The sequence below is a fragment of the Lipotes vexillifer genome, unplaced genomic scaffold (genome assembly GCF_000442215.2).
Source record: "Lipotes vexillifer unplaced genomic scaffold, Lipotes_vexillifer_v1.1 scaffold231, whole genome shotgun sequence".
Lineage (NCBI taxonomy): Eukaryota > Metazoa > Chordata > Mammalia > Artiodactyla > Lipotidae > Lipotes > Lipotes vexillifer.
In genome coordinates, this window is record NW_006791822.1 from 4,528,113 (window position 1) to 4,553,166 (window position 25,054).

Below are 25,054 nucleotides of genomic sequence, written 5' to 3' on the forward strand. Positions count from 1 at the left end.
CTACACAAGACTGTAGAATGGGCTCTGTTGTTGCCTGGGTTCTCTAGTCATGTTTAGTAGACAGTCAGAACTGGGTACTACTCAGTAGTATGAGTCTTCCCTGCCAGGGACCCAAAGACTGCATGGCTCACTGTTTGAAGATCTGAATCAGGTAAGACTGTGCATTAAATTCCTTAGCCAGATGAGGCCACTAGCTTTGCCATGCAGGTGGGGAAGGCCACAGGTCATGCTCTCTGTTCAAGTGCCACTGTGAAAAGGGCTGCTGGATGCAGTACACATCTACCCATGTGCTCTGCTTAGATTCTCTGGTTGGGTGACTTGAAGGATTTTTCAGGAATGAGTGGGATTATGAATATGTTTCTCTGCCTGTGCTTGGCAAAAGAACTAGCTCCAAGCCAGCAAGGCTCTTTGTGGTCTTGACTCACGTTATTCATACCCCAAGTTCCCTGCCCAAACATGGCCTCTAGCTTTGTTGTGAAGTCTGTCAACTCTGCCTGCAGGACTGCTCTGTTCAAGCATTGCTCAGCTACACAGATTTCCAGGTGTTCTGCCCACGCTTTCAGGTTGGGCAGGACTGGGATCTACACTCAGCAATGAAGTTAGGTTAGGAATTAGCTCCCCTGCCTGGATGGAGCTGTGGAACCCTCTGTAGTTCAAATAGCTCTTTGAGGTCTTGACTCAAGCTGACCCACCCCCCTAGTTCCATGGCCAAACAGTGCCACTTACTTTGCTCTGTGAGTGATCAGTTCTGTCTGTTCTACTCTGCTGGAGCATTGCTGGGATATGCAGTTTCCAGGTGTTGTTGCTAGCCTTTCTGTTCAGACAGGACCAGGATCTACACTGAGCAGTGGGCCAGGCTATGATTAGCTACCCTGCCTGGCTGAGAGCTGACCAGGGTCCAGCGTTGACAATGCACTTCATTTAAAGCAGAACTGTACCCTGCCCATTTTCCTAGTCAGAGTGTGCCATTGACTTGACTCTGCCAGTGAATGAAGCCACTGATTGGGACTACTATTTGAGTGCTACAGGTAGGAACTTGGTCTGCTAAAATCTACCTGCTGGTTGTTACAAGCCTCTCCCACTTCTCCATCACAATCAGATTCCCAGTGTTCAAGCCTTGGAGATACCCCTGCAATTACCATGGAGTGAGACTGGACTGAGGGCTCCTGAGAAGAGACTATAACACTGGTGGAGCTGGATGTTCACACTGAGCTCCCTTTACCCACTAGAGAAACTCTAGTCTCAGGGGAGACCTCTCAGCATGGTGATGCACAGGCCTGGGGAGGAGCAATGTGACCAATGTGTAGGAGCTTCTCTTAGCCTTCTAATGCAGCCTCTCTTGCTCTCTGTGGTGCAGGGGGCAAGTGTTTCAGTCTATAGTGTTTCACCCCTATATTTTAGGACTCTCTCAGTGGTGTCTTGATCATGAAAAGTTGTTAGTTCTTGCGAGCAAGAGTGCAGTCAAAATCAGCCTACATTGCCGTCTTGGTGATGCCAATTCAAGTGTCAGGAATTTTACAAGAAAACTAAATTTAAAATGAAGGACTTAGAAGTCATTCTGAAAAAAAAAATGACTGGGTCAATGAAATAAAAACAGCCTTTCTTAAAAACATTTTTTTTCAGATTTCAGTAATACAAATCTTTTAGGCTTTGGGTGTCTTTATTACCCAAGTAAACTTAGGGTGAATCTTACCTGAATTGCTTTCAGCCATAGAACAAAATATATTCTGTTGTATGTAGTGAAAACGTAAAGGGTCTTTTCCAGTTTTAGTAAAAAAAAAAAAAGAAAAGAAAAAATATCTTAATTATAGCTTTAATTAATCTATGAAACATACCTAGATAGAATTTTGTGGTTTCTGACTTAGTTTTTAATTTCTGCTTTGAAATTGTGACACTGCCTTTGGGTGTAAATCTTTAGAGATAACATGGTCAGTCTTACTCTGATTTCTGCCTTTGCCTTTGCTTAATAGCAGGTGTTGTCCAGGAAATGAGTGTCAACAAAAATAAAATGTAAATAAAGATATTATGTCATTAGGTTTAGATTTATAGCAACATTTTAATAGCTTTGAGCGAAGTTTTAAAATCAGGACAAAAATAATTTTCTTCTATAAAAAAATGATTAAGATATAAAATAACTGAGAAATACCTATATGTTGCATGCAAATGTTGCTGAAGTACAAAGATGCCTATTACCAAGAGGGCTTCAATGTTCCTCTTAGCTTGACTAAACTTTAGACAGGCTTCTTCCTGCCTCTAGATCCCTGACCACCCGCTCACCCAGACCTTTATAGAATCCAGATGACCTAACTACAGAGATCCCTCTCCTCTCTTAGAGCATTTATTTAAATAGATTTTAATTATAAATTTTTTCTCTCCCCCTTTTATATGTAAATATTTTCACAAGGCTCTTGCCAGCTTTACAGCTCAGAAATATCTTCTCTCAAGGACTTGAGGGCCATCTCTTTGAAATGTAATCATTAAGGAAGATAGTGCCCCTTACTGCAATTTCTGTAGGAGGATAGGAGCCTAACTTTGTTGGGCATCTCGATCCAAGTTCCAACCTACCTCTTGTCATAAAGATATAAGAAATCCATTTTCCATGGATAAAGCTAACACAGTCACCCCAACTATCAACTGAATTTAGGATGAACCAGGTGTGACAAATGATGCTGTGAAGTCCTTTTACTTGAGAATTAGTTATTGATATTTAAAACCTGTATGTAATGGGTTTTTATCTACTTAGCTGTATAAAAGTGTAAGTTTCTTTCTGTCTTTGTAATCTCTTAGTGGATTACCTGTGCTTTACATCACATTCTGGTTTAATGCTTATCTGATAAAAAAGAAAAATCTTTCTCTTCTATGTTTGTAGAGAATTTTTTTGATTTGGGAGGAGATTTTGGTTTTAGTTATAGTGCTGATGATGGGGACTAGATGTATGGAAACTACTGAGTTGCTTAGATCAGCTGGAAGTCTGTGGCCACAAAACAAGTCAGAAAAGAGACCATGAATTAGAAAAAGTCTGTCTCTAGCTCTCCATTATTTTGGAATACTAGCTAAATAGACCCTCTTCTCTAAATTCAAGATATTACTATTGAATAATCATGGGTAATATGGGTTCTAAATTTCCATCAGGATCACCATACAGTTATAAAATATGGAAATCCAGCAATGTTGCCTCAGATATCTCTTAAAGAGCTAATGATTCTACATCACATTTGGAATGGATAAATGAGAATCCAGTTACCTAAGGATTCTTCCTTTGATTTGGATAAAATAACACATTTGCTGGGGTTCTTAGACAGAAATTATTCCAAGCAAATGAATGACTGGCTCTATGGGATGAAAATCATTCTAAGGGGGAAAAAAATGCTATTTGGATAGCTAGAAGAAAAGATTGACAAAAAAATGGAAGAGGAAATCTAAAAATTAAAGGCACCTTCCTTTTCACAGAACTTTTCACCTTTCTCTGCAGTGCCCACTACCACTGCTTCCCCTGCATCTATTTATCCCTCCCTGCCTCACACTGGCTCTAGGGAAGAAGTGGGGGATGAACTTTTAGAAGAGTGGGTCCCTTCATTAGTAGGTTTCCCGTAAAGGGGGATGAGGGCACAACTTTTTTAGCTGGTAATGATAAATTTCCCTTTTTGCGGACACAGATTTTTGCATCTCATGGCCTAGCCCTGAATCCACTTTATATCTTAGTCCAGCTTCCACCTCTAAAAGTCCCTTCTCATCCCCACGCCATGTAGCTAGGTAAGCAGATATGATAAGGAAACCTAATTAGGGAACAATGGAGAACTTGGATGGAAGGCCTTACACCTATATGAAGGCAACAGGAAGGAGAGTTGCTACATTAGTCACTTGGGAAAGGGCAAACAAATAAGATGATAAACTGATGAATGTTAATATGAAAGGGAAACCAAAATGCCACATAAGTTATAATTTTCTCATCTCAATATGAGGAAAATTATCCCTTCCTATTTGTATTGGTTAATTCAAATGCTCTTCTCACCAGCTGTTATTACTCACTTAAAGGCTTCTTTTCCCCATACCACAGAAGTACTCTACAGCATGTTTTAGTTTACAAAACCACACATGGGAATGTGCACTGACTACTGTGTTAGAATGCTGAGGAATTCTGAAACCCGCAGACTGCTCCTTTGACAGAGCAAGCACATTGGAGTCTAAGAGATCACCACATCAAGATGTATGACAATAAAGGGGTATGATAGACAAGGAAACCAACCATCCACCACCATCCCACAACTATGACAGTTATAAGGGCATTAGGGACACATCAGAAGGGGTTGCTAACAGCTTTACTTGAAGGCTTTCCAAGTAAAATGGGAGAAGTTATAGCACTGTAACCTCCTCAAAAATCTACTGATTTTGGTAAAGAAAAATATCATTAACAGCACATAAAAAGAGTTTAACCTTAGGAAGATTTAAAGTTTTAATGATTTTCTAAGATGTAAAAAAAAATTAGATTCTTTTATAACTTCTTACTGCATGGAGAACAAAAATTAATATCTTCATTTATAATCCAGTCACAGTTTCAAAATTTTGAAAGTGAGAATATACTAATTAAGATTTTATACAATGTATGAACATAGATTTAATAACAACTTTCGAAGAGTAAACTTCAATCCAGAGTTTATTTTACAATTCCAAATAAGCACGTTTTTAAAACTTTATTTTTCTAAGTAGTATTGTATTTAATATTCAAATTATCATTAAGGCCATATAACATATGTTTCCTACTGTGTATTATGTATAAGGTCTGATATTTTTTAAAAAATACCATACCATCTGTCTAACAACATAACAGTGTCTATAATAGATATAGTTCTGATATATATTTTGGTATAAAATCATATAAATCAATAAAAATAAATTTAACACCTGGGGATTATAAAGTCAAATAAGCTACATCTCTGATAAATTCTATTTTGATATTCACTTAAGCAAAAAATGACCTGTATTCAAGTTTGCTGATTCTTTCTTATTCATCCTTGAGCTAGTCCCTGAAGCTCTCTAATTTTTCAATTCTGGCATTGTACCCTTCAGTTCCATTATTTCTATTTTGTTCTTTTTTATGGCTTCTATTTTGTTATTAAACTTCTAATTTTGTTCATGCATTATTTTCCTGATTTTGTTTAGTTGTCTGTGTTGTCTTGCATCTCATTGAACTTTTTTAAGATGAGTATTTTGAATTCTTATTAGGTAACTCACAGATCTCCATTTCTTTGGGGTCAGTTACCATAGTTTTATTAATGTGCTTTGATGATGTCATATTTGCCTGGTTTTTCATGATCTGTGTAGGCTTGCATTGATGTCTTTGTAGAACCAAACTTCAATCTTTACAGACTGGTTTTGATATATATGTTATTGAAGTATAGTTGATTTACACTGTTGTGTTAATTTCTGCTGTACAGAAAAGTGATTCAGTTATACATATGTATATTCTTTTTCTGTATTCTTTTCCATTATGGTTTATAACAGGATATTGAATGTAGTTCCCTGTGCTACACAGTAGGAGCGTGCTGTTTATCCATCTTATATATAATAACTTGCATCTGCTAATCCCAAACTACTAATTCTTGCCTCCCCCATCCCCTTTCCCCCTTGGCAACCACAAATCTGTTTTCTATATCTGTGAGTTTTACAGACTGGTTTTGAAATGTAGAGACATTCTCCTATCCATTTCCCCAGCTGAAGGGATCACCGTTAAATGGAGTTGGAGCTGATTACATGCCTACTGCTGGGTCTGCAGTGTGGCCTGCAGTTGACAGCCTTTTGCCAGGGTCTTGGACAGTTGTGGCTCATGTCTTGTTCCTTGGCAGGTGGGCCTGACTCCAGGACCCTGTTCAATAAGGCTGATGCTGGGACAAGGGTCTGCAGACAGTGGGACTGTTACTAGGTTTGTGGACAGTGTGGCTCCTGCTGAGTCCCTGGAAGGGCTCCCACTTGGTCACTAGGCAGGAACCTGGACCACTTCTGGAACATGCTAGGAAGGGCTGGAGCCAGGCCATAGTGCCACTTCAAGATGTGCAGTCTGACAGATCAGCCTCCACTAGAATGAACAGGCACGTCTCCCAGTGTGTCTCTGGGTGACTAAGCTGTGACCTGGGGGCAATCCTAGAGTTGTTGGAGCTGGGCCACAGGATACTTCAGAGTCCACAGGTAGGGCTAAAGTCAGTGAGCTTGTTACCCAAGGAAACAGCAGGTAGTACCGCTCTTGAGTTTCTCGGCAATGGTGCTGGTGACAGGTCAAACAGGTCTGTAACTGAATTCAAGGGGGACAGAGGTATTTATGGATCTGTAGCCAGGACTATGGCCACTGGACCTGCTACCTGGATGTGAGCCTGCCTTCTCAAAACAACCATCCTTGGTCTTGAGCTCCACCTGTGTTTTAACTTCCTATCTGGACCCTGTGGCACTCACAAAGACACTTTAGTCTGTGGATGGATGGTAAATTATTGTTACTCGGGAGGGTATACAAGCAGGGGACCTTGGACGTTTTCTACTGCCATCTTGCTTGTGTCATTCCCAAACTCCCTGTTTTTAATATGATGGACTCACATGGTTCAATCAAAACTTAATGAAGTTTTAGTTTCATTTAATTTACATGGCCAATATGTCAGATTGATAAAGTACTGCTTATACAAAAATCTTTACTTGTTTTTCCTTTTCACTTGGGAAAATCCAGTCACTGGTTGAGGATTTGGGGGACTTAAGCAGTACCTATACACAAGAAGCAGATATTTGATGTGCATTCTTATCAACCCCTCACCATTGGAGGGTAGATGAACTTTAAAGCAATTCCAGCTCTAATTTTTTTCTATAGAGCTATCAATATCTTCATAAAAATATAATCCATATGAAACTGTGTATACTGTGATGTACAGTGAAGCTATTGGGTAGAAATACTATCATGACTTCACTGATTTCAATTACAGTTCTCTTAAGCTTTCCATATAAACACCTTGTGCATGATTTCAGGGAAAAGTTTAGAAATTTTTTTGTGTCAGTATAGTTTTGGTAAAATTATGAAACTTGAAATTATTTTTTAACCAATCAGGGGCAGAATTATATGTTTTATAAGAACTTAGGTTTTCAAATGCTAAGTTGAATTATTAAAATGTATGCTATATGTACTTCTGGCTTTTTTGCCTTCAAAAGTCATACAACTATTATACTTTGAACAAATGTTTCTTAATCTATAAAGTATATATAATAAATTATCTTGCAGGACTGTTTTGGAAATAGATTATATAATGTGTGCTCTTGTCTCACACATTATCATTAATAAATACATTTTTATTTTGGTGAAGTAATTTCTGTTTATTAAAGTTTATAATTTTAACGACTTAATTTTTAGTGGCTATATTTGCTAGCAATGGTGTGGTTCAGTCTAAAACCAATCAATTTTTTTTGTTGTTATGATATTTAATTGTCATTTTACCTTTTATTTTATTTAAAATCTTTATTGGAGTATAATTGCCTTACAATGGTGTGTTGGTTTCCGCTTTATAACAAAGTGAGTCAGTTATACGTATACATATATCCCCACATCTTTTCCCTCTTGCATCTCTCTCCCTCCCACCCTCCCTATCCTACCCCTCTAGGTGGTCACAAAGCACCAAATTGATCTCCCTGTGCTACGCGGCTGCTTCCCACTAGCTATCTATTTTATATTTGTAGTGTATATATGTCCATGCCACTCTCTCACTTTGTCCCAGCTTACCCTTCACCCTCCCTGTATCCTCAAGTCCATTCTCTAGTAGGTCTGCATCTTTATTCCCATATTGCCCCTAGGTTCTTCATGACCATTTTTAAAACCAATAAATTTAAAGCACACATCAGTTACAGTGCAATTATTTGACTATAGAACAAGAAAGCAAGGATATATTCCACCATGCTAGTTTTTGAATAGATATTGTCCAAAATAAAATACACACAGATGGTATATAAAAGATAATTTATGCACCCATATTCTTTATGTACCAACTTTGGAAATAATAGGTCTAGGTATTGATATATTCATTTTAAGTTTCTAAGTTTCTAAGTCTCCTATGTCCCTATAGATATGTGTGCATGATATAAATAACTGTTAAAGGAAATAACTTGTCCTTTTTCAGTTATTTTATGCTCAATTTAGATTAGATTACATATTTATATTTAAGATGTTAACCTTATCCTATGAAAAATTGTTGAAGGTCACAGCTTAAATTTCATTAATTAAAAGTAAAAGCATTTATTTTCTTTTAGGTTATAGGAAGACAGTCATTACTATACATGCTGGTATTTTCAGAATCAAATTCTGGGTCTTCTTTTAGTTTTTCAGGACTTTTATAGACAATATTTGACTATTGTCCCATGATTATAAATAATATTATAAGTTGGTAACTCTTAAACTCATATCCCTAATGCTGAATTGCCATTGGAGCTCCGGATTCATAGTCTACATGACCTCTATACTTGAATGTCTAACAGAAATTTCAAACAAAACTTAGTCAAAACAGAACATTTGATTCCATCCTTTACCTCAAATCTCCTCCACTATTTTTCTTATTTAAGAAAACGTCTCAGCTACCTATCCAGTTGACCAAATCAAAATACAGAAGATCCTCAAGGAGTGTCTCAAATGTGGTCGAAAAGCATATTCAGAGAAGTTGAGATTATAGGGGATTTTGTTGAAGATCCAAGCTTTGAAGGACAAAGTGAAAGTTTTCCAGGTACTATATAGATACAGAATATGAGGATATAATAGTGGAGGTACAGATAGAGCAATAGGAAGAATGTACTATGTGAGATAAAAGGATTCTAGGAGTTCTGGTTTCCTGTAGTAAATAACATTAATGGACAGAATGGTAGATAATTTACAAAAATGTCTGATTATTTTATTCCCTATATCCATTTCTGTTTCAATATGACCTTGGGATAATCAGTCTATTTATGCAGTACTTATATCTCAGATGGTCTTGTAACTTGCTGGTTAATAGCATCTTAAGAAAATGACCATGTATATTGTTAAACCTAGGTCTCTGCATGTGACTTAACAAGATGCAACCATGTAGGACAGAGCCATATCAGCCCCAGTTGCCCCAGCTGAGACTCCAGACAAGTAAGAAAACCCAGCTAAGATCAGTAAAGCTAACTTCTTGCTGAGCTTCAGATGACAACAGGAATTTGAGGGAGTACCATTGAGACAAAAATGATCTCCCAGCTTAGTAAGGACCGATGTGGCAACCCCAATAAGTTGTGAGTTAAATAAATAGTTTGGTTTTCAGCCATTAAGTCTTGTAATTATTGGTTTTACAACAATAAATGACCAATAAATGCACCACGCATGTAGTCCTGGCCAATTCAAGGCAGACAGTGGTGATAAGGCTGTGAATGTTAGATGTTAAGGAAGGTGATTTTCTAGGTCCTCCTTGGTGTGTGGACACTTCTGTGGATGTCTTGACCCCTAAAGATAAAAGCAAAAGAGCCTATAGTAGGAGTCTTACTCTGATCCTTTCAGAGCTTAATCTTAATCCCTGTTGGTGTAGATTAGGAGAATTTAAGAAAACTTATTTTACTGCAGATCTTAATACATTCAATGGAAAAGATTAAGTCATCCCTATTTCGTTGTTGTTAAAATAAACCCTCTTTATAAAATGGTGTTGAAAATAAATATACTTTGCTCCTTTTAATACCAGTTTTAAAATAGAAAAAGAAAACATTGACTAGCTGAATTCATTCAAATTTTTTTATCTCTTCTTGGACCAAAGGAAGAATATATTACACAGTATCACTTAAAATAAATTTGAGGTTTGTAAATAGTTTTGGTCAATGTATGAATGTTTCTTGGATTTATTCTTTGGGATCTTTAGCTCACACTTTCTCTTCTCTGTGGCTAAAAGTAAAGGACTCTGGTATAAAGAAGCCACACAAAAGAAGGAAGCCAAATCCCAGAGTTATCACCTGGAGGGGATCGAGGAGAGTCATGTAATCTGTACTGGAAATTGGTGTGAGATAAACATTTTATTGTATTAAGCAACTTGAAATAGTTGGGCTGTTTATTACAGCATCTAGTGAGTATTAACCTGTTTAATAAAGGCATAAATATTTTACATGACTCAAAAACTCTAAGTAGTAGTTTTCTTGTATATCACTAGTTATTCCATATCCAAAGGTACTTTCTTTTAAGAAGTCCAGATTTTATACTATTAAAATTAATAATATGCTACATGGACATGACTATGTTTATTTTATTTGCACTTTATTTAATTCTACTGCCTTTTTTTTTTTTTTTTTTTTTTTTTTTTTTTTTTTTTTACAGGAAATGCAATCTGCAGTTATGGATGGGAACTTCATGTCTTGCTTCACTGGATTCCTATTCTCATTGTGAGTGGCTGCCCTTAAAACATGAAGTATGTAAAATAATGAAATTAGAACACTCCCTAACACCATACACAAAAATAAACTCAAAATGGATTAAAGACCTAAATGTAAGACCAGACACTATAAAACTCTTAGAGGAAAACATAGGCAGAGCATTCTTTGACATAAATCACAGCAAGATCTTTTTTTCACCCACCTCCTAGAGTAATGGAAGTAAAACCAAAAATAAACAAATGAGACCTAATGAAACTTAAAAGCTTTTGCATAGCAAACTATAAACAGCTCATGCAGCTCAATATTAAAAAAACAAACAACCCAATCCAAAAATGGGCAGAAGACCTAAATAGACATTTCTCCAAAGAAGTCATACAGATGGCCAAGAGGCACATGAAAAGCTTCTCAACATCACTAATTATTAGAGAAATGCAAATCAAAACTACAATGAGGTATCACCTCACACCAGTTAGAATGGGCATCATCAGAACATCTACAAACAACAAATGCTGGAGAGGGTGTGGAGAAAAGGGAACCCTTTTGCACTGTTGGTGGGAATGTAAATTGATACAGCCACTATGGAGAACAGTATGGAGCTTCCTTAAAAAACTAAAAATAGAACTACCATACGACACGGCAATCCCACTACTGGGCATATACCCTGAGAAAACCATAATTCAAAGAGTCATGTATCACAATGTTCATTGCAGCTCTATTTAAAATAGCCAGGACATGGAAGCAACCTAAGTGTCCATCAACAGACGAATGGATAAAGAAGATGTGGCACATATATACAATGGAATATTACTCAGCCGTAAAAAGGAACAAAATTGGGTCATTTGTAGAGACCTGGATGGACCTAGAGACTGTCATACAGAATGAAATAAGTCAGAGAACAAATACTGTATATTAATGCATATATGTGGAATCTAGAAATATGGTATAGATGAACCGATTTGCAAGGGAGAAATAGAGACACAGATGTTGAGAACAAACATATGGACACCAAGGGGAGAAAATGGTGGGGGTGGTGGTGGGATGAATTGGGAGATTGGGATTGACATATATACACTAATATGTATAAAATAGATAACTAATGAAACCTGCTGTATAAAATAAATAAAATTCAAAAAAACCCATGAAATTTGCAGCAGTTATGATTGCAAACTGAGTCTGATTATAACCATGGTTTATAATTGGCATGATTTCTTCCTGACTTGGAGATGATTATGTTACGTTAGAGTCTATTGGGTAGGGATTTTGTAGTTTTTTTACTGAAACTTGCAAACCTGTCAACCATGCTGAAGGAAATACAAAGCAGGACAACACATGTTTAAGCATTTTTCTAAGTAGCTTATGTGTTAGTGAAATATTTCCAAGAGTTCTTAGTACAGAAATACTAGACTGTTTTCTGCTAAATAAAAGATTAACTCTAAAAGTGAATACCAAAGAAGGAAGAAGGAATTGGTGAAACCAAAACATGGTGCTCAGAAACTGCTCTTTGTCTATGATGACCTCTATTATGACACCTGGGGTTTACATTCTCTAAGTATGAAAAAAGGATTTCACACCACATTAAAACATAATTCTTGCTACCTTTAACTAGATATTTTAAAATCAATATAGACAAAAATCTAATTTTCACATGATTTTGAAAAATAGGCTTAAATGATAATGACTATGGTAGTTATAATGGATGCATCTATCTACCTACACATTTTCTTATAAGGCTTTAAAATATATCTATACCAGTTTTCACAGTACAAAGAAACAGACAAAATATGCATAGTTCAACAAATTAGTGAAGTCTTTTTACAACTTATAGTTTTTTCTTCCTTTATAGATTGATGTTGATCATCGGCATGTCTCCATATGTCCTTTGGGTCAAATTTCTTTTTCTGAAATGGATATATAAACACAGACACAAGTATTCCTACCAAGTGCCCTTTGGCCTTACCATTTTCAGAGCCAGTACTCTTGAGCTTTCAATGATCTTTAAGTGATTTGCTAATGGCAACATGACACTCTTTCACCAAAATACAGCTTCCCTGGAAAGGAGATGGTCTTTGAAACTCTACCTTTTCCATCAAATACTTTCTGTCCTCAGATCAAGCTCTCAGGTACTTGACAGAGGGATTCATGTGATATTTATTAAGAAAGTTTGTGATATGACTGTGTAATGTGTTACTGTTCTTAGATGAACAAGCCAGGGCGTGGTGAAAATACATAGGAGGGCTGCCAGCCACGGTGGTTTCAAACACTGGCAAAACAATAAGGGTGAGATTTTAAATAAAATGCGTCCACGAATATATTATACAGAACACTTAACAAACACACATTTACAAAATAGAGAAACAGAAGACCTTAGAAATGAGAAAATATATGATTTCTCTAGGGTAGGAAGCATTATCTGTACTCACATTTTTATAGACTGTTTTGTTAACTATAGCTACGTGATTTTGTGACATCAAGAGAAATATTCAGGAAGAGGGCCAGAGTTTATGAAAATACATCTGTTCTCTTGCCATATGCTGGGAATTTATTGATAGTATATGCAGCAAACAACCCTTTCTCCTTTGCTGCTTTTGCTTATTATTTCCATCTGTCAAACAGGGACTCTCTAGGATCAGCTGGAAAAATTACTTCAAAGAGAATGTTGTTTATGAACCTCAAGTTATAAATCTGAAAGTTCTGAAAGCTCTGAAAGTTCCTTAATCACATTATAATCATGTTTTATTCATTCAAAGCTGTTAAAGCATAATGCTCTTATAACAAATGCCTTAACTTAAATATTAATTTATTGAAAAATACTCAAATTATTCATTTTTAAAAGATCTACTTTAGGATAAAGTTATCTTAGTCAAATAACTATATATGTTGGACACAGTGAAGAATATGTTCATAGTTTTGACTTTTAAAATGTTAATCTAACTTTTTTTAAACTTATAACTATGCTTTCCTAGTTGAGAAAAAAGTTAATGAAAAGTGTCTCATAAAACTTGAAGAGACACTTGTGAACATGTTAATAAAAAACAACTATCAGTTGTTGTCTCTTGTCATGAATAACACGACTTAGTTTGTATACATTCTAGGATAAATTTAAGGAGAATTTGTAACATTTCACCCCAATTGTTAGTTTGAGAATCCTGTCATAATTGTCCTACCACCTGCTCACTTGCTCTTTGCTTAAGTGAAATTAGCATTTGGCTCCTGGTAGCCAAGTTAAACTTGAATTAAAGTAAAAATTACTTACTTATTAATGTATGTGTGAATGTTTGTTTATATTTTGATATCTTTATATTGAATCTTGAATTCAATATAATCTGTCTTGAACCTCTTTTACTTCAGATAACCAAGGTATGATTTTAAAAACTTGAATAATATATGAAATGTGTTATACACACCTCCATGGGACCCAAAAGTCATAAAGCACACTTATTGTGTCCAGCCTGAGATAAGATTATACAAAGGATATTAGATGAAGGTTTATTTATAGTATGTTCACTTAAAAAGATAATATGGCACTGTTAACTTTGTAATTGGCCTCTTAAAAGTTACAAATCCAGTTTCCACTCTTAAATTAGATCTCTCCTTAAGAAAATTAGTTTTTTCTACTCTTTAATGATGTATTACTAATCTTTCCTTCTCATTGTTTCATTTCATGTTTATCCATTTGCAAATGACATGACACTATATGTAGAAAATCCTAAAGATGCCACCAAGAAACTACCAGAGCTTAACAATGAAGTCAGTAAAGATGCAGGATAAAAAATTAATATACAGAAATCTGTTTCATTTCTATACACTAACAATGAACTATCAGAAATAGACAGTAAGGAAACAATCCCATTTACAATCACATCAAAAAGACTGATATACCTAGGAATAAAACTACCTAAGGAGGCAAAAGACCTGTACACAGAAAACTAAGATACTGATGAAATAAATTGAAGATGGCACAGATGGAGAGACATATCATGTTCTTGGATTGGAAGAATCAATATTGTGAAAATGACTATACTACCCAAGGCAATCTATAGATTCAATGCAATCCCTATCAGATTACCAAGGGTATTTTTCACAGAATTAGAACAAATAATTTTGAAATTTGTACTGAAACACAAAAGACCCCAAAGAGTCAAAACAATCTTGAGAAAGAAAAATGGAGCTGGAGGAATTGGGCTCCCTGACTTTATACTACAAAGCTACAGTAATCAAAATAGTATGCAGGAAAACAGGAACATAGATCACTGGGACACGATAAAAAGCCCAGAAATAAACTCATGCACCTATGGTCAATTAACCTACAACAAAAGAAGTAAGAATACACGATGGAGACAGTCTCTTCAATAAGTGATGCTGGGAAAACTGGACAGCTACATGTAAAAGAATGAAATTGGAACACTCCTTAACACCATACAAAAAAATAAAATGAATTAAAGACCTAAATGTGAGGCTGGATACTATAAACTGAGAGAAAAACATAGAACACACTTTGACATAAATCACAGCAAGATGTTTTTTGACCCACTGCCTAGAGTAATGAAATAAAAACAAAAATAAACAAATGGGACCTAATGAAACTTAAAAGCTTTTGCACAGCAAAGGAGACCATAAGCAAAATGAAAAGACAACCCACAGAATGGGAGAAAATACTTGCAAACAAAGCAACTGACAAGGGTTTAACCTCCAAAATATGCAAACAGCTCATGCAGCTCAATATCAAAAAAACAACAACCAAAAAACAACAAACAATCAAAAAATGGCCAGAAGACTTAAGTAGACATTTCTCCGAAGATGACATACAGATGGCCAAGAGGAGCATGAAAAGCTGCTCAACATCACTAATTATTAGAAAAACGAAAATCAAAACTACGATGAGATATCACCTTGTAAGAGTCAGAATGGCCATCATCAAAAAATCTATTATACCAACAATAATGCTGGAGAGGATGTGGAGAAAAGGGAACACTCCTATACTCTATGGAAAACAGTATGGAGGTTCCTTAAAAAACGAAAAATAGAGCTATCATATGATCTAGCAATCCCACTCCTGGGCCTATATCCAGAGAAAACCATGGTTTGAAAGGACACATGCCCCCAATGTTCACTGCAGCACTGCTTACAATAGCCACATGGAAGCAACCTAAATGTCTATTGACAGATGAATGGATAAAAAAGTGGTGTGTGTGTATATACACACACACACACACACACACACATCTATCTATATAATGGAATATTACTCAGCCATAAAAAATGAAATAATGCCATTTACAGCAACATGGATGGACCTAGAGATTATCATACTAAGTGAAGTCAGAGAAAGATGAACGTCATATGATATCACTTATATGTAGAATCTAAAAAAAAAAAATGATACAAATGAACTTATTTACAAAACAGAAACAGACTCACAGATTTAGAAAACAAACTTATGGTTACCAAAGGGGGAGGGATAAATTGAAAGTTTGGGATTGACATATACACATTAGTATATTTAAAATAGATAACCAACAAGGACCTACTATGTAGTACAGGGAACCCTGCTCAATATTCTGTAATAACCTTAATGGGAAAAGAATTTGAAAAAGGATAGATACATGTATATGTGTAACTGAATCACTTTGCTGTACACCTGAAATTAACACAACATTGTTATCAACTATACTTCAATATAAAATAAAAATTTTTTAAAAGATAGAAAATCCAAAATCAGTAATCACAGATCTAGCCTAAAAAAAGTAGAAAAAGAAGAGCAAATGAAATCCAGATTAAGCAGAAGAAAATGAGTAATAAATGAGAGAGCAGATATCGATGAAATTGAAAACGAGATCAACAGAAAAAAATTAATGAAACCAAAAGTTGATTCTTTGAAATGATTAATAAAAATAAGCCTCTAGCAAGGCTAACTATGAAAAAAGTGAGAGAACACAAATTTTTAATATCAGAAATGAAAGTGGGGTTGTCTCTATAGATCCCATGGCCATTAAAAAGATAATAAAAACATTATGAACAACTCTAGCTCACTAATTTGAAAATCTAGATAAAATTAACCAATTCCTTGAAAGACACAATCTGCCAAAACTCACTCAAGAAGAAATAGACAATCTGAATAGGCCTATATCTATCTATGAAATTAAATCAATAATTAACAACTATCAAAACAGAAAGTCTCAAACCCAGATAAGTTCATCGGTGAATTCTATCAGACATTTAAGGAATAAACTATACCAATTTTCTACAAACTCTTCCAAAATACAGAAGCAGAGGGAATAATTCCTGATTCATTCTATAAGGCCAGCATTACCTTAATACCAAAACCAGATGAAGAAATTACAAAAAAAACAAACTGTAGACCAATATCTCTCAAAAACATAGATGCAAAAATTCTTAAAAAGTATTAGCAATTAAATCCAACAATGTATAAAAAGAATTATACACCATGACCAAATGTGATTTATCCCAGATATCCAAGTCTGGTATTACATTTCAAAATAAAATAATGTAATCTCTCGCATCAATAGGATAAAGAAGAAAAAAATCACATGATAATATCAGTAATGCAGTAAAAGCATTTGACAAAATTCAACATTCATTCATGATAAAAATGCTCAGTAAACTAGGAATGGAGGGAAAATCCCACAACTTGATCAAGGAAATCTACAGTAAACCTACAGCTAAAACCATACTTAATGGTGACAAGCTTAAAGCTTTCTCAGTAAAATCAGGTAGAAGGCAAGGATGTCCCCTCTCACCACTGCTTTTTGACATTGTGCTGGAAGTCCAAGCTAATGAAATCAGGCAAGAAGAAAAAACTAAATATATACAGACTGAAAAGGAAGAAATAAAACTGTCTTTGCCCTCAAATGACATAACTGTGTAGGTAGAAAATCTGAAAAAATAAACAAAAGACTCCTGGAGCTAATAAGTGATTATATCAATGTTGCAAGACACAAGGTTAATATACACAACCCAATCACTTACCTATATACCAATAATGAACAAGTGGAATTTGAAATTAAAATATATACCATTTACATTAGCACTGAAGAAAATGAAATACTTAAGTATGAGTGTAAAAAAATAACATACAAGAACTATATGAGGAAAATGACAAAACTGATGAATGAAATCAAATAAGAACTAAATAAGTTGAGAGATACTCCATATTCATGGTAAGGAAGCCTCTATATTGTCAAGATTCCATTTTTTCCCAACTTGATCTATAGCTTCAATGGAATGCCAGTCAAAATTCCAGCAGTTATCTTATGGATATTGACAAAGTGATGCTAAAATGTATATGGAGAGACAAAAGACCCAGAATAGCCAACACAATATTGAAGGAGCTGAATAAGATTGGAGAACTGAGACTATTTGCCTTAAGATTTGCTGGAAAGCTACAGTAATCAAGACAGAGTACTACTGTTGAAACAACAGACAAATAGATCGATGGAACAGAATAGAGAATCAGATATAGATCTACATTAATATAGTCAACTGATCTTTGACAAAGGGAACAAAGACAATACAATGGAACAAAGATAATCTCTTCAACAAATGGTGCTAAAACAACTGGCCATCCATATGCAAAAAAATTAACCTACACACTGACTTTATACTTTTCACAAAAACGAACTCAAATTATTTACATTTAGATAAATGCAAAATGATAAAATTACTAGACGATAACAGAGGATAAACCTAGATGACCTTGGGTAGGGCAATGACTTTTTAGATACAACCCTAAAGGCAAAACCATGGAAGAAAGTATTGATAAGCTAGATTTTATTAAAATTAAAAAGCTCTCTGTGAAAGAAAAAGTGAAGAGAATGAGAAGGCAAGCCACAGACTGGGAGAAAATATTTGCAAAAAACACATCTGATAAAGGACTGTTATCCAACGTATACAGAGAACTCTTAAAACTCAACAAGTAAACAAATAACCTAATTAAAAGTTTGGTCAAAGACCTTTACAGACACCTCACCAAAGAAGGTATACAAATGGCAAATAAACATATGAAAAGATGCTCAACTTAATGTTATCAGGGAATTACAACAACAAGAAATACCACTACACACCCATTAGAATGACCAAATGCTGGCAATGATTGGAGCAATAGGAATTCTCATTCATTTCTAGCGAAAGTACAAAATGGTACAGCCACTTCATTTCACAAGACAGTTGGGAGCTTTCTTAAGAAACTAAGCATATTCTTACCATATTATCACAAAATCACACTCTTTGGTATTTACGTAAATGAGTTGAAACCTTATGTCCCCAGATGTCTGAATACCTCCTCTTCTTTTTAACTTGCATCATAAATTCTAACCATCTCAGCAATCCCAGATGCCTATTTCTTCCTCCTCAAATCACTCTACCTGGGCTTCTGCTCCTGTACCACCACTGGAAAATTGACCTCAGGCAGGGAGAAGTAGGGTTCAGCTAATGTGTTCCTTTTTCTCAAAGATGACATGAGTGTGCTGTCTGGTGCACAATACCTGTAAACAGTTTCTTCATATATTTCAACAAGTTCTATTTCCTCATATTACATGAGGGGAATTCTGAAACAAACTACTGTACTCTGTTATGGCCAGGAGTCCCTTACCTCTATGCTCTCTAGGCTTGTCATTTTTGTTATTTTGTTTCTGCTGCGATGTCACTATTTCTGATTATCCTACACGATGCCATACCTGTTTAACCCCTCCCCAAGTCACTATTTTTCACATTTCTCATCTTAACATTTAAGAATACACTCTAGGGTGGAGATTAAAGCTACAGTGTATGGAACAGGATTGCCAGAGTCTGCATGTCAGCTTCAGTATTTAGTGTGCAGTTTTGCTAAGTCGCGCTTTGTTAAGTGAGTCTTTGCTAATACTATATACTTCAGTTTCATAATCTTGTAAAATTAGAGATTATAATTGTACTTTTCACATTTGTTCTTATTAAATTTAATGAGGTTACATATATAAACATTTAAAAACACATAGTGCCAAATAAATGTTAGCTACTCAGTGTTCTCCATAGAAGTTATTTTAAGTTATAGTTATTTATTTTAATATCTCTCTTATTAGAATGTAACTATATAACAATTGGGAACTTGTTTATTAACCACTTTATAACCAGAATCTAATATAATGCTTTGAACATAGTAGGAAGTAGTAAATATTACTGAATGAACACATGAATGTGTTTGAACAAATTCATCATTATATTCACTAAGAAAAGATAGGCATATTTATTAATTTCAGTGGGGTTATCAAAGTAACATGTCACTGGACATAAGAATTCATGTAAATTATGGCAGAAATTTGTTGCCTCATATTTTTTTTCCTTAATACTTTTGAGATTTATTCATGTTGTTGCCAGTATCAGTGATTTGTTCCATTTTGTTACTATTATTCCATTTTACGGATATAAAGCAAGTTGTTTAGTGATCCATTAGTTGTTGAACATTAGACTGATTTCTATTTTTAGGTTATTATACACAAAGTTGCTTTTTGTGGATATGTTTTTATTTATCCTGTGAATGAAATTATTTATCTGGAATGAAATTGCTGTATCAGTTTTCCAAAGCAGCATTAATTTTTAAAACTCCCATCAGAAATATGAGCGTTTCACTTGTTTTCCATCATTGTCAATCTTTGGTGTTCTCATAATTTTGTTATTCTAGGGATTTTAGTGTATTTTTGAAAGGGGATCCAATATAGTATTGATTTGCATTTCCTTGATCACTATTAAACTGGGGGATATTTTCATGTGATCAATGGCTATTGATATGTATTCATTGGTGACGTGTCTGTTCAAAAAGGAGAAATGACAAAATCAAGGACTCTCTGAGATGTCAGGGAATAAATGTCATCATTTACTTGGTTTTGAAAAAAAATACTTATCTGAAAAGGGAAAACTACTTTAAGGCTTAGGTCTATCATTTTTAACAACAGCTTTTTTTCTGCTTTACAATGTGTATGACTAAATAAGTGTTGCCTAAAATGTTTCTTTTACAAGTAAGGCTAATGCAGGCTAGCACCAGATTTATTGAATAGCTCCTTTAATGCATATTTTAAAATTGGTAAATGTAATAAAGCTGACATTGAAATTGTGTCACTGAAAAACAATGCATCTGTTACTGGATTATCTTACGATTTAATTATTTGTAAAGAATAAAAGAAAAAAGAAAAATTGAATTTTAAACTACATTTACAATTGCAAATCAAAACTATAATGAGGTATCACCTCACTCAGGTCAGAATGGCCATCACTAAAATGTCTACAAATAACAAATGCTGGAGAGGGTGTGGAGAAAAGGGAACCCCCTTGCACTGTTGGTGGGAATGTCAGTTGATGCAGACAATATGAAAACTAAAAATAGAGCTACCATATGATCTAGCAATCCCACTCCTGGGCATATATCCAGACAAAACTATAATTCAAAAAGATACATAGACCCCTATGTTCACAGCAGCACTATTCACAATAGCCAGGACATGGAAGTAACTTAAATGTCCATTGACAGATGAGTGGATAAAGATGTGGCACATATATACAATGGAATACTATTCAGCCACAAAACACACAAAATAATGCCATTTGCAGCAACATGGTTCAACTAAAGATTATCATACTTAGTGAAGTAAGTCACAAAGAGAAAGGCAAATACCAAATGATATCACTTATATTTGGAATCTAAAATATGACACAAATGAACCTATCTACAAAACAGAAACAGACTCATGGATATAGAACACAGACTTGTGGTTTCCAAGTGGGATGGGGTTGAGGGAGGGATGCATTGGGAATTGGGGTTTAGCAGTTGCAAGTTATTATATATACAATGGATAAATAACAGGTCCTACTCTATAGCACAGGAACTATATTCAACATCCTATGATAAACCATAATGGAAAATAATATAAAAAAATATGCATGTATATGTATAATTGAATCACTTTGCTGTACAGCAGAAATTCACACAACATTGTAAATCAACTTCAATTAAAAATTTAAACTATATTTACAGTAATCTTTTGACACCCAAGTATTCCAAATTTAAATGATTACAAACTATATCATTCAAAAGAATTCCAGATATTTTTGTTTTTGTTTTTGAGCTGTCCTTTATAGTTCTAAGTCATAACCTTCCCTTGTCACCATGTTGTTATTTATTTTTATTTAGTTATTATAAATAATATAAATAATATAATATAAATTAAATATAAATAATATAAATAAAATCTAAATTAAATAATAAATAATGAAAATCTTTCTACATATTTTATAAGGGGTCATTAATGAGATAAAAAATAATTTATTTGTAGCACAAGATTATTAAATTCTTCAATTTCTTTAATAGTGAGCATTTAATTAACTAAAATCACTAACATTAGATTCCTAAGATTTTTTAATCATTTTACTAGAAATTTTGATATAAATTATAAAATAGGTGATTTAATTGGAATTGCTTTAGGGAACTGATACTAATTTCTCACTTGTGAATGTAAGATATTGATAATTAAAGAACATATATTAATAAGTACATACAATGGATATTAGAGTGAAAATGAGAGTACAATATTTAATAAGTTGTTACAGAATATGCTAACTTTACTGAAAAAATGTACATATGCATACAAAGGTATAGATTTTGAAAGTAATAAAAGACTGAATGTAATAAAATACAGAGCATGAGAGATCCATGTTTCTTAAATTCTATTAAAATTTTGAGTCAACATTTAAAAAATATTTATATTTGAAGGATTATAATATTGTGATAAATGAAGTCCTTGACATATTGCCCAATTTGGGTTGATGTGGAGAGCACTAGAAGACACTGTGCAAAACTTATCCCTTGAAAGATATTCTGCTGCAATTTCATAATATCCCATAATGTTATAGCTTTGATTTCCTGCTCATTACAGGATCCAGGATCATCAATATCTAAATAGTACCATACACATACTGGGCTATCTATAAATAAATGTGGAATAAATTAAAGAAGAATCAATTAACAAGCCTATTCTTGTTTAAAGGTCATTTAAGCAATTCTCTGTTCACCAAAATATATACTACTTCAAGTTGATATTATATTAAATGGTTTATGTTAAACAAAATTCTTTGGATATTTGTTTAATTCCTGAAATGAAACTCTGCAAAAAACCATTGATTTGTACTGCATGCAAGATACAATATTCCAGTTCATTTTCTCAAAAATCTTGCAACTTATTAGGAGGAAATACCATGCATGCTACTAAGTATAATTTACATGAAATGCCATAAATTCTTTAAGTGTAAAAACATCTGGTATTTAAAAACTTAAAATTTAGAATAATAGAAATTATTCTATTAAGAAAAAATAATATAAACTTCAAGATGAGGAAGAATTAAGTATGTGTAATATTGGCTCCTGATAGATGAGTCAGGAATACAGAAAGTAATACCGGACAAGACAACAGAAAAGTATAGGGTGTATTCAGGGAATAGTATTTAATTAATCTGGTTTTATAACTTGAGAGTGACTATAATTTAGCAACCTTATTTTGGGGTAGTATGAGTGGTTTATTTGAAGGGACTGAAGTCAGTGGTGGCAAACTAGTGAGCAAGCAAATACTTCCTCGAGGCAATGAGGCAAGATAGAGAAGTTTTTAACTGCATTAGTGGCCTTGTTAGTGAAAACTAATTGATGATTTGCAGCAGTACAGAAATTAAATCACCAAAACTTTGTAAACAATTGATAAAGGAGGAGAAGCTATTGCAAACCTTGAGGTTTTGAAACTTTATGGAAGGTGTCATTTAAGAGAACTAGTTAAAAGAAAAGGGAAAATCTATTTTGGTAGTGGTTGTTGGATTTAATTCTGGTTATGTTGAGTTTGAAATACTGGGGCATTAATTTGACTCTAGGATATTTTACACACCTTGGATTTCAAACAGACTTTTACTGGAAATGTCAAGTGATAATTCAGACACATAGAATTGAACATTATTGCATATTCTTTCTATAATTTTATTTACTCACCTTTATTTCACAGATTGAATCTTTCTAGTGTCTAGACTCCTTTTTTTCAAATTAAGTGACTCTGTAAAATGTGGTGTTTGATATTTTAAACTTTAAAATGAACCATTTTAATTGCATGTTTAATTGTTCTATTAACTTTAATTCTAATGAAGTTTCTATAATTACATATTTAATATTTAGTAAATTTATACAGATGTAATGTATTATTGGAAAAAGATTGTGTGAACTAAACAAGAAAATTGTCTTTGAAAATCTGGTCTTAGAAAAAAGCAGCACTTCTATACTTTATTTATTTTTTATATATACATTTTATTCACGTAAGCTATTCCCTCTCCTGGAAATATCTTCCTCCCACTCTTCTCACTCTACACTCTTTCTTTCAACGCTCAGCTAAAATTAAACTCCTCAGCCAGGTTCTCAACAGCCCAGTATAATCTCCTGTTATTTCCTTACTTCATCATGGTTGTCACTTTTTATGATTACATGTCTTCTGATATGGTTATTTCCTAAATCACCACTAGATTGTAAATTCATGAAGCAGAGATTATATATGTTTTGTTTACAAATATAAAAATCAATACCTAACTTGCTATTTATTTGCAATGGGAATTTATTTTTGAGTGAATGAATGAATACTGGTGGGCAAACCAGTAAAATACAAACTTCATGACCTACTAAGTAATTTATACATCATACACCTGTTCTGATACTTGAGTGTCTTATTTCCAAGAATATTAAGCATGTGTGACAGATATGAACAAATTTATCACTAATCTCAGATAGCTCAATTTAACTTTGATAAATATATGAATCTCTCAAAATCTGAATACTCCATTTGCAAGCTGCTCTTCATTTCCTTTTAAAGTATTTTACATTAACTATTATGTACCTTCAAATTGGCACTGCCATATTTAAGTGGTTCTAGGTTGTGCCAATGATATGGAAGAGCAGAAGCTTTGTTTGTGACTATTTGGGTTTTATAATTAATTTGAGTGGTTTGAAGTATGGTTTGTTCATGGAGTCATTGGAGAGGAATATTATTAAAAGCCAGATGGCAGCACAGTTTACAAGCCTAGCAGGCACAAAATCATGTCCTAGTGGAACATTTTTTAAATGGTTTTGGTTCCCCTCAATAATGATCAATTCCAATAATCTCGCTATTTTTGACTTTATAACTGTCAAATATATTGCTCACTGAAATTCTGTTTGAAAACTGTGAAATAACATTGATCGTTTCGGCAGCAAATTCATTTATCAAAAATATCTTTAGGGCTTCCCTAGTGGTGCAGTGGTTGAGAGTCTGCCTGCTGATGCAGGGGACGCGGGTTCGTGCTCTGGTCCGGGAAGATCCCACATGCCGTGGAGCGGCTGGGCCCATAAGCCATGGCCGCTGAGCCTGCGCGTCCGGAGCCTGTGCTGCGCAACGGGAGAGGCCACAACAGTGAGAGTCCCGCAAAAACAAAAAACAAACAAAAAAAACCTTTAATGTTTAAATGGGAAATTAAAAGATATCTCAATCAAATTGCTTAAAAAGTAGAAATTCCTAGATATATTCCTCAAAAATTAATCTTTCTTATTTTACTTTGGTCATTATTTTACTTCATTTATAACAGCTATTTTTAATAATTCATTGTTATTTGAAATCTCTATAGAACCATG